At 37.1% G+C, this 10,218-nt stretch overlaps 1 long non-coding RNA gene across 1 annotated transcript; it reads left to right on the forward strand.

Annotated features, from left to right (window-relative positions):
- The first annotated feature begins 7,025 nt into the window (after positions 1–7,025).
- On the forward strand, positions 7,026–8,857 carry LOC140175462 (uncharacterized). The gene is made up of 2 exons (XR_011866272.1): positions 7,026–7,329; positions 8,534–8,857. It is a non-coding gene; the product is annotated as an uncharacterized lncRNA (long non-coding RNA).
- Positions 8,858–10,218: the final 1,361 nt, after the last annotated feature.

The following is a 10,218-nucleotide window of genomic DNA, read 5'->3' on the forward strand; positions in this document are numbered from 1 at the left end:
TGAGGGACTTGAGCAAAACTCTGAAGAAGGCTGACAAAAGGACTGCTAATGCTGTTGGAATCTGACCTCCCTGCACTCGAAATGGATTTTCTGGAGCTACAGAACTCCAATTGACGCGCTCTCAACGGAGTTGGAAAGTAGACATCCAGGGCTTTCCAGCAATATATAATAGTCCATACTTTATTCGAAGAATGATGACGTAACTTGGCGTTGAACGCCAAGTACACGCTGCTGTCTGGAGTTAAACGCCAGAAAAACGTCATGATCCGGAGTTGAACGCCCAAAACACGTCATAACTCGGAGTTCAACTCCAAGAGAAGCCTCAGCTCGTGGATTGATCAAGCTCAGCCCAAACATACACCAAGTGGGCCCCGGAAGTGGATTTGTACATCAATTACTTACTCATGTAAACCCTAGGAGCTAGTCTAAGTATATATAGAACATTTATCTATTGTATTAGATGTCTTTTGACCACGTTTCATCTTTGGTCTCAGTTTTATTTTATTCTTCATCTTAGGAGACTATTGATCACGTTAGGGGGGCTGGCCATTCGGCCATGCCTGAACCTTTTACTTATGTATTTTCAACGGTGGAGTTTCTGCACACCATAGACTAAGGGTGTGGAGCTCTGCTGTACCTCAAGTATTAATGCAATTCTATTATCTTTTATTCAAATCTCTCTTATTCTTATTCCAAGATATTCATTCGTACCCAAGAACATGATGAATGTGATGATAAGTAACCCTCATTATCATTCTCACTTATGAACGCGCGTGATTGACAACCACTTCCGTTCTACATGCAACAGAGCTTGAATGTGTATCTCTTAGATTCCCAACAGAATCTTCGTGGTATAAGCTAGATAGATGGCGGCATTTATGAGGATCCGGAAAGTCTCACCTTGTCTGTGGTATTCCGAGTAGGATCCTGGGAATCCGGAAAGTCTAACCTTGTCTGTGGTATTCCGAGTAGGATTCCGGTAATGAATGACTGTGATGTGCTTCAAACTTGCAACCTGCTGGGCGTTAGTGACAGACGCAAAAGAATCAAGGGATTCTATTCCAGTAGGAGCGGGAACCAACCGGTGATTAGCCGTACTGTGACAGAGTGCGTGAGCATTAGTTTTCACTGCGAGGATGGGATGTAGCCATCAACCATGGGTGATGCCTCCAGACGATTAGCCGTGCGACTGACAACCGCATAGGATCATTTTCCCGAGAGGATTGAAAGTAGCCACAGCTGATGGTGAACCCCTATACAAAGCTTGCCATGGAGAGGAGTAAGAAGGATTGAATAGAAGCAGTAGGAGAGCAGGCGTCCTTGAGCCATACAGCATCTCCATTCGCTTATCTGAAATTCTCACCAATGAATCTACATAAGTCTTCTATCCGTTTATTATTCCTATTTTCTTATTTTTATTTTCTAAACCCATAAACTATTTTAATCTGCCTAACTGAGATTTACAAGGTGACCATAGCTTGCTTCATACCAACAATCTCTGTGGGATCGACCCTTACTCACGTAAGGTTTATTACTTGGACGACCCAGTACACTTGCTGGTTAGTTGAACGGAGTTGTGAATTTAACCAAGAGACACAATAGTTTTTGTGTATATGCCAAAGAGCCAATATTGATGATCACAATTTCGTCCACCAGACTCCTGTGTAACAGATATTATTGTGATTGGTATGACAGCTATACAGTTGATCTCTAATTTTATAACAGAAGATCAGATGTATGTTTACTCACATAATGATCTTAAGACCGCTGATCGAAGTAAATATTGTTTTGTTCTCCTTCAACGTATGGGTGTACTTGAATATCTCTGCCAATGTCATCTCACGATCCAACCACTTCGACTACACATGTTGCATTGAAACCATATGATTAGGATGCCTAGTAATAATATGTAAAAGAATATAACTAAGTTAATAACAAAATTAAAGACACTGCATATCAGCCTGGCCTTAGTCTTCATGAAGGTTGCTGAGTCATCGGTATACTTAGATGACCTGGCCGATGCCCTGTTAGCTCTGTAGGTGAGACGCCGATGCCTGAACCCCTCATCAATAACCTAGTGAACTAACAGAGCCTTCTTTATTTCCGGTCGGAGCCAGGTCGTCAGGTGGTCTCGCCCCTCACGAACATCCTCAAGCATCTGTTGCAGCCGCCAACCCATTCGATGGTCGTGGATCTTCTTAATGAGGGCATTGTGAGAGGCATCCCATATAAAGTGCAGCTACACAAAGAAAGTTTAAAATTTGTTTACCCAAATAGAAGATATAAACTCGTTAAAAAAGTTTAAAAATAAAAAAAATTAATTACCGATCATTTCTAAAACCATCGCTCTCTGGTCTTAGAGGGGTTTTTTGTAGCTGGGCCATGGATAGTCGTGCATCAGCTTGATGACATTGGTCATCTCCTGAGTACATGCGTTGTTGTTCGGCACAAACCTATCAACAATTCACAAACAAACCAATATGGCAATATAAATTAAAACTTTAGAAGCAAATAACTATAATATATAGAAAGTTTTATAGAAATTTCGGCAGAGTTTTATCTATAATTAAAATGCGCCACAAATTCTTTCCACCAACAATTAACTTAAACAGCACCAAATGTCAACAATCAATGAACAACAAACACTTTCAGCAATTCAATAATTAGGAAATATGAAATACTTTCAGCCATTGAAACCTACAGCCCTAAATCCACTAAACTAGAATCAATAATCAAACACTTTAAGCAATTCAATAATTAGGAAACATGAAACACTTTCAGCCATTGAAACATACAACTCTAAATCCACTAAACTAGAAAATCAAACACTTTCAACAATTCAATAATTAGAAACATGACACACTTTCAGCCATTCAAACCTACAACCCTAAATTCACTAAACTATAATGAATAATCAAACACTTTCAGCAATTCAATAATAAAAAAATATGACACACTTTCAGCCATTCAAACTTACAACCCTAAATCCACTAAATTATAATCAATAATCAGACACTTTCAGCAATTCAATAATCAGGAAATATAGAAAACTTAAAGTGATACTCACCCCCGTCCCGCCATCAGGCCAAATCATCAACCGTACGATGGGAGGTGGTGAAGGGGCATCAGCTGCCTCACTTCCGTGAGAGGACTCTGGGGACGCAGCTTCTGTCACTGGAGGCGGCGTCGCCGAGGCAACATGCTGCTGAGCGGTTGGAGGTGGCGTCGTCACTATATACGGAAGGATATAGTTGGGGTTAGGGACCATGATGAACGGTTGGTCTGCTAAACCTGCAACCTGTGACCACGACACGTCCACGACCATGACCACGACATGTCCATGACCAGTAGCCTGATCCGCTGAACCTCCACCTGTCGTCATGTCTGCAAATAGCATACCAATTAACTACGTTAAACTTAGTTCAAAAACACAACAAAGAGAGCTAAATCAACAATAATCAACACAATGATCAACAATAATCAAAAGTTCAAAATAACAAATCAACCTTATAAATTATAATAACTAGGTCAGAACAAATCAAAATTTGTTTTAATTAAAATCAGAAAAAATCATAACTAAATAAGGAACAGAAATCAAAACATGTTCTAATTAAAATTGAAACTAATCAAGTTTAGTAACCTAAGTTCAATTTTATAAAATCCTAAGTCCAAAACAAGTTCAGTACTCTAAGTTTAGAACTAAATAAGGAACAAAAATCAGAACCAATTAATTTCAACATTTGAAATTCATTCCTAATATAATCCAAATCCAATTAAACATACAAAGTTGACCTAATCGGGTTATAAATGACCAACTTAATTAACCTTGTACTATTAAATAAATGCCTCAATCATTCAAAAATTTTAGTGAATTAAAAAATGAATCAAATTCCATTATCAATGCATAATAACAATCATAACATGCAAACGAGCATTAATTTTCAAGAATTAGAGCAAAAATTGCATTAAAAACTCTGAGGCATATTGACGGACACTTGGCATGCACAAACATAAAACATGCAAAATCAAGATCAAATAGCAATTGGTAGCCCTAATTTCAAATCAACAATCAACACTAGCAATAAATAATTCAAAACTAGCAACAACCAAGTATAATCCAAATAATCCAAATATTTTTTAGCAATTCGAACCTAATAACTTAATCTAACCTATCCTAACCACTTAAAATCCACTAAGAGAAAATTAATTCTAACTAACTAACTAACAAGAAATCATATTAATGAAACTAAAATTAACTAAAACCGAAATTAAAAATAGAGTAGTAACCTAGGTTGCCAAAATGGAATGGAACGAAGAGGATGAAAGGAGTTGTAGTGTAAACCCCGCATAATTAGTGAATAAATTAATTATAAATTAAGAAAATTAGAAAATAAAATTTTATAATTTAACGAGATAGAATTAATTAAAATAAGAATTTTGACATAAATTTTAAAGAATTTGGTCCAAGATTGAGCTGAACGGGCTGAACCGAACGAACCGTGTCCGTATTGGGCCCAAGGCCCAACCCAAGCCTCATTAAACAAAAGAAACAAGCCATCTGTCTTCCTCATTCCATGACGAACCTGAACCAAGAGGGGAGGGGCTGAACATGAAGCTCAAACCCTAACTCCAATTTCAAACTAAGATATCTTCCAACTCCAAGCTCCGATCGCCGCACCGTTTGCGGCCACGCGACCACCGTGTCAAGCTCTACAAATCTATTGGAATAATTTCATAAGTAAGCCCTATTTTCTGTCCCATCCACTTATCCCCTCAATTTCAAAATTCAATGTGTAATTATGTTGAAATTTGCTTGATTCCGGTGTTCAGGTTCATATTAACTTGCGGGTATTCTCAGGTTTAGCTCGCTTGAGCTGTGAGTAAGGTAAGCACCCTTAAACCCTTGATATAAATGTTGAACTAGTGAGCCTTATATTGATTTTGGTGCTAATTATGATAATATATTGAAATTGATTGTTGGATGGAGCTAATTTGAGAAATTGGAAGCTAGAGGGCTAACCTAAGAGGTTGGGTTTTGCTTGGTGAGGAGCTGGGAATTTCAAGGCTTGAAGTGTGATATATAGGTGAGGTGTTTCGGGTTTATCAGGGAATCGGCCAAGGTATGGTTTCACTTTTTCGTAACTAAAATATAATGTGTCGTGAAAACGTAGGTTAGTTGACCATAAGATAAGATTTGAATTATTGATGATGTTAATGATTGAGGTTAGTTAATATGTATGTTGGTTAGTAATTTTGAGGTGAGGATTGATGCTATTATGAATGATGTGTTAAATCTTATATATGTTGTTGGAAAATGATGATGGTGTATATTGTGTTGAATTGAATGTGAAATAGTTGAGTTGGTTGTTATTTGGCATGAGAAAGTTGTAGTTGGTGAAACAACATAATCTTGTGGAGTTTGATGATATATATAAATGTATATAAGTTGATGATGTTGTCTTTGTGTGAACTTATTGAGCAAACTGATTATAATTGTGAATTGATGTGTTGTGGAATAAATGTATGCTAGAGGGCGAACCTTGGAGACTGGGTTTTGCTTGGTGAGAAGCTGGGAATTTCAAAGCTTGAAGTGTGATATATAGGTGAGGTGTTCCGGATTTATCGGGGAATCGGCCAAGGTATGGTTTCAGTTTTTCGTAACTAAAATATAATGTGTCGTGAAAATGTAGGTTAGTTGACTATAAGATAAGATTTGAATTATTGATGATGTTAATGATTGAGGTTAGTTAATATGTATGTTGGTTAGTAATTTTGAGGTGGGGATTGATGCTACTATGAATGATGTGTTAAATATTGTATATGAGGTTGAAAAATGATGATGATGTATATTGTATTGAATTGAATGTGAAATAGTTGAGTTGGTTGTTATTTGGCATGAGAAAGTTGTGGTTGGTGAAACAACATAATCTTGTGGAGTTTGATGATATATATAAATGTATATAAGTTGATGATGTTGTCTTTGTGTGAAATTATTGAGAAAATTGATTATAATTGTGAATTGATGTGTTGTGGAATAAATGAGGAGTGTTGAGGTAGGGCTGAGCTTGGTTGAGGCAGTTTTGGTAAGTTTGAAAGGGGTTTGAAATTGATAAGTTTTGAAAGTTGAGGTTTGGCATTTTTATGAAAACTCTGATTTTCGATCAACTTTGGCGGAATATAACTTGGCCTCTGGACCTCTGAATTTTATCAAACTTATCTTGAAAGAAAATTTGGTTTGAGATGTTTACATTGTTTGAAGAATGAAGGAAAAAGGTGTAACAGCCCAGACCACCCACTAGCACGATATTGTCCGTTTTGGCACACAAGGCCTCACGGTTTTGTCTTTGACGATAGGGATGATAGCCGAAGCTCCCCACACTCACTCGTCAAAACGCGTCATGCTAGGGAGAGGTATCCACACCCTTATAAGGCATGCTTCGTTCCCCTCCCCAACCGATGTGGGACCTTACCAAATGTAGCGACCCTCAGTTTTAAAAATATAAATATAAATAAATTATAATTTATTTTATAAATTGGAGTTTTCTATACTTAGAAATTATTTTATTATCGAGTTCGATATCTGCCAATATGAATAAATATTGGTACTTTTTACTGAATTTAGCTTTACTAATGTTTTATCAAATATTTTTCACCCTTAAGTTACTAATATCATTTAAATTAGTAACTCATATATTATATATTAACTTTATTATTATTATTATTATTATTATTATTATTATTATTATTATTATTATTATTATTATTATTATTATTATGCATGTGCGCATATATATATAAGGCGGCAGCCATTTACTTAATGAAAAGTCATTGCATACGTATACACATATATATAATATCTAGTTATGAGTATCATTAGTCTTATTATATCATTAGCTTTATATATAATAGTACCAACTGAAGAAATTAAGTAACATTTACTTTATTATCATTATTATACTTGCGCCGCCATATATATATATATATATATATATATATATATATATATGATATAGGAATGAGAGGCGAGAGAGAAGAGTAACCGAGAGAGAGGAGCGAGAGAACGTAAATCCTACTAAACTTCCGACTTCGATTTCTTACAATCCGTAACTCCAATAAAAAATCTAATCCGGTAAAAGTATTCGTATCCTCTTCCTTTACATGTTGGCACCACTTTTGATTGGTGGAAGTTGATGGTGACGTAACTTCTCTACTCTTTGAGTTTGGCCAACGGGAGTTTTAGGAGGCACAGACGATTCTGGACGTTTTCTTCTTCGATAGCTCTGTCAGAAAGCTTCTCCAGAGCTTTGAATATTTTGATTCCGTATGAAGGTATGGTTTTGGTTTCTCGTAGTTAATGTTTAATGTCATGTGAAAACTTAGTCTAGAAGACCTTAAGATAGGAATGAAATGAATGAATAATTGATGGATTGTGTATATGGTATAAAATATGAGGTTCAGCTGTTGTCAATAATTTGCTGTTGAAGTTGGTCGGTTTGGAAAAAGATCTAATATTGGTATTTGTTTGGTTTTGAAATAATTTGTTACTGGAAATGATTTGAAGGACTGAGAGGTGTTTGATTTGATAGTTGGGACCCTTGAAGGGTAGCAGAAATTCGAGTTTTAGAGGAGATACTGTCAAAGTTTCTATAAGAATTGGAGTCTTGATTTGAAGTGTTATTTTAAAAAGGAAAGAGATCATTACATGGCTTGTGTATTTGAGATTAGTTGTTGGCCCTCTGTCACAAGATGTGACCGGACACTTTAACTCCCCGGATTCCCCCATGGGCATGCACACACACACACACACACACACACACACACACACACACATATATATATATATATTTGAGCTTGGAGTTCGTCTCCATGGAATACTATATTATTGAGCTTGGAGTTTAACTCCATGGAATAATATATTATTGAGCTTGGAGTATGACTCCATGGAATATTATATTTGAGCTTGGAGTTAAACTCCATGGAATATTATTGAGTTTGGGGATGCGCGCACAGAGGGACTGTCCAATGGTTAACTACCAGGACTTGTCGGGTTGGCTGTATAACTGACAGATGAGACTCATCAGCCGTAGGACAGGCATACATCATATGCATTTGTTTGCTTTGTTTGAGTGTGCATTGTTTTAGCTTGCTTAACTGTTAAATTTTGCATATCTGCTACTTGTACTACTTGTTGTAAATGCTTCTCTATTTGTGTTTTTCTTGTCTGTAATGTTTGTCTATGCAACTAAGAGGCCCCTTGTCTGGTGAAGGAATGACAAGGGTTATTCCACCAGTGATTCGGAGAACTGGAGGAGACAGAACGTGAAGTATTAAGTTAAAGTTAGATTCAGAACTAGAATACCTTAGATAACTTACCTAACTTTTGGTTTAGTTTATTTTCCTTTAGAATGATTCTGAGTGTCGGAGTTCTAGGAATGCCTCTGGCTTTCCCGAGACCTTTTATATTAACTATGCGGGCACCTTTACCATGCTGAGAACCTCTGGTTCTCACCCCATACTATATTGTTGTTTTCAGATGCAGATCGAGAGGTACCCCGTTGAGCATCTGGAGATCCTCCTTACAAGCGAAGAACTATCTTTTGAACTGTCATATTTTGTTTTACGCTATGTATATATGCTTATAGAATCTCCGCATGTAGATATTTGTGTTTTGTCCCTCCTAGAGGTTAACTTGGAGATACAGGTGTTTATTTTGTAGTTTGAGTTTTATTTTGGGTTGTATATAAATATATAATCATATACTCTGTCCGGCCTTAGCTTCGCAGGTCGAGTCTAGAGCTTGCTATCTGTATTTTGAAACTCTGATATGTATATATTTTCAGTTTCTTTTTTTATCTCACCTATCCGTTTAATGAATATCCATGCGAGAGTCACACAATTTTCTGTTTATCGTTCTTGTTTAGCTAATTCTTCAAGGCTCCTAGATATGATTTATTTCAACTATATTTATATATCTTTTCTTTTAGAGGTCGTAATACCTTGCTATATCTGCTTTGCGACTTAAGCGTAAGGCTCTGTGTGGTAGGGTGTTACAAAAGGTTTTAAAACGAAAATATTATGCGCGTTCGAAGTTTGGTGTGCAAAATAGGAATTCTGGACTTAGCAGCTTTTTGAGACTTCCGCTATGCATACATACGCAAGGGACACACGCGACGCGAGCAGTCCATCCGGGTTGGAACACTCGCGTACGCGAGCAGGGGGTCGTTGTTTTTGACTTTGTGCGTACGCACGGCAAGGGTGTGCGTATGCACAGCCCCTGTTTTTTGAAATATGAATTTTTTATGTTTTTAAACCATTTCTCTGGCTTTTGAAACCTTTATAACTCTCATTTAAATCTTGGTAATTAGTTTTTAGGCTATAGAGTGTGAGTAAACTTATTGGATGAATTAATTTGATGTTGAGAGAGGTTGTAAAGTGGAAATTTGTTATTGAAGGGTGTTGGAAATGTTGAATGTGAGAATAATGATAATTGATTATGAATGAACATGATAATGGAAATCTAATTGAGATTGTGGACGATGAGTGTGTTGAGTTTTCTCTCTGTTGTAAGGTGTGTCGTACACTATATCTTAAGAGCGTGGTGGGCGCTATATCCCAAGAGTGTGGGAGCACCTTACCCTGGAAAGTGTGTCAGGTACTATATCTCATGAGTGTGACGGGCACTATGTCCCGAGAGTGTGGCGGGTGCTATATCCTAAGAGTGTGGGAACACTTTATCCCAGGAAATGCGACAGGTACTATATCTCAAAGTGTGACAGGCACTATATCCCGAGAGTGTGACGGGCACTATATCCCGAGAGTGTGACGGGCACTATATCCCAAGAGTGTGGAGGCATGTAAGAGAGATGGTATCCGGGTTAGCTACCGAGTGTGTCAGATTCTGCCAAGATAACCGACACGTGAGCTCACGGCCAGTAGGATAGATGATGAGCGGATAATTTGTACGCTTTTTGGCATTGTTTTTAGTATGTTTCTGGTATGATCTAGTTAGTTTTTAGTATATTTTTATTAGTTTTTAGTTAAAATTCACTTTTCTGGACTTTACTATGAGTTTGTGTGTTTTTCTGTGATTTCAGGTATTTTCTGGCTGAAATTGAGGGACCTGAGCAAAAATCTGATTCAGAGACTAAAAAGGACTGCAAATGCTGTTGGATTCTGACCTCCCTGCACTCGAAGCGGATTTTCTGGAGCTACAGAAGC

Source organism: Arachis hypogaea, chromosome 10, assembly GCF_003086295.3.
Source record: "Arachis hypogaea cultivar Tifrunner chromosome 10, arahy.Tifrunner.gnm2.J5K5, whole genome shotgun sequence".
Lineage (NCBI taxonomy): Eukaryota > Viridiplantae > Streptophyta > Magnoliopsida > Fabales > Fabaceae > Arachis > Arachis hypogaea.